This window comes from Budorcas taxicolor, chromosome 3 (assembly GCF_023091745.1).
Source record: "Budorcas taxicolor isolate Tak-1 chromosome 3, Takin1.1, whole genome shotgun sequence".
Classification (NCBI taxonomy): Eukaryota; Metazoa; Chordata; class Mammalia; order Artiodactyla; family Bovidae; genus Budorcas; species Budorcas taxicolor.
The window spans coordinates 11112798-11114670 of NC_068912.1; the positions used below are offsets into that span (position 1 = coordinate 11112798).

The 1873-nt window shown below is 42.6% G+C and overlaps 1 pseudogene; it reads right to left on the reverse strand.

The window, feature by feature from the left end:
* Positions 1-372: 372 nt before the first annotated feature.
* On the reverse strand, positions 373-1324 carry LOC128044846 (olfactory receptor 10J1-like; annotated as a pseudogene).
* Between the last annotated feature and the right edge of the window lie 549 nt (positions 1325-1873).

Consider the following 1873-nt stretch of genomic DNA (forward strand, 5'->3'; position numbering starts at 1 on the left):
TTAATTGTCCTGCTATTCTTGACTTGGAGTTTCAATCCACAGGGAATGAATCCCAAATAGCTTTACCATGGGGAGAAGGAAGAGGCTCATCTACCTCCTGCCTCAAGATGAACCATGAGATCACATTCTGATCTGAAAATTATCTCCTGGAATAGGGCCAGTGTGTATTTATTTACAGGTCTGTAGAGTGACTTGTGTTTTTATTATGCTAACAAAGAGGCTGACGAAGTGAAAAATCATTTGTTAGAGGCTTGCCCCTCAGCTCCATTTTTGCTCTGGCTCTGTATATGATGTATGAAACTTCGCCAATCATTTGAAAGACTGGCTTTGTAACTTTACTGGTATAGACTTCCTCCTGGAAGGCATGCACACCTATTTGGGTAGGGATCTCATCTTAGGAAAAGGATTTCTGCTCACCACTCTCTGCAGAGTATCCTGGACTTCTTTGTTTCTTAGACTATACACAGCAGGGTTTAGTAAAGGTGTTATGACAGTGTAGGTCACTGAGATCAGCTGATCCTCATCATTGCTGTTCTCTGACTTGGGCTTGAAGTAGGCAATGGAGGCACAGCCACAGTGGACAATGACCACAGTGAGGTGGGAGATGCAGGTGGCAAAGGCCTTCTTCCAGCCCTCAACTGAGGCAATCTTGAGAATGGTGGAGATAATGAAGATGTAGGAGATGAAGAGGAAGGTGGCAGGGCCTGTGATGGCCAAGAGACTAATAATTAAGGTTAGGATATCATTGATGATTGGGGTAGCACAGGCCAGGTTCAACACAGGTCGAACATCAGGGAAGAAATGCTCAATCAGTGCCTTGCAAAAGGGCAATCTGGAAATAGCCACAGCCTGAACCAGTGAGAGTGAGAACCCCGTGGCACTGACAGAGAATGCCAGCATGGCACAGACCCTCCAGTTCTTGATGACTGAGTAATGAGGCGGGTTACAGACAGCCACACAGCGACCACACCCCATTACTGCCAGCAAGAGGCAGTTGGTGATGGCAAAGCCAAGAAAGAAAAAAAGCTGAGTCCCACAACCCTCCAGGGATATGGACTGGCTCAGACCTACAAGGCTGAAAGGCATGCATGGGATGGTGACAAGGAGTAGAAAGTATCTGATGTAGACAGGGCACTTAGAAAGAAGCACATGGGTGTGTGGAGGTGATGGTCTTTATGGACAGCAGTCACAGTGATGGCATTACCAGCCCGAGTGAGAATGTACAGGATGAGAAACACCATGAAGAGCTCAGCTGATGTTCCTGGAAGTTGGAGAAACCTTGGAAAATAAACTCTCTTATCTCTGTGTGGTTGGCTGTCCTCATTGGAGATCTCAGGGCTGAAAAACAAAGAGAAAGTCAGCACCATCTTTTGGTGCTACCCTACCCTCTGGTGAGCACACATTCAATACCACAAAGATTCGGTTCAAAATTTCATGAATCAACTGCCCAGGGATGTGGCAGACTAGGTCCTACAACTGGAATAAGAGATACAGAAAATTTGTGCAACATTATTTAAATGCTTGAGGTAAAGCTTTCTTTTTGGGTACTCCTGAGTCATTAAAAAAAAAAATGATAACCTATTTATGGCCCATGAAATTGGTCTCAAAATTTTCTTAAAACTATGTTTTCTGTAGACCACAGTCTCAGCCCACAATGTAATTAAGCTAGAAATTGTCACAAAAAGAAACTTTAAAACGTACAAATATTTGATAGTCTAACCAATGGTTCAAAGAGGAACTAATAATGGAAGTTAAAAAATATTTAGAACTAAAGAATAGTTAGAGAATCACATATCAGCATTTAGAACATTATTAGAGGGAACTTTGTAGTTTAAAATGCTTTTTTGTTACTTTTATAAAAGGCTGAAAATTA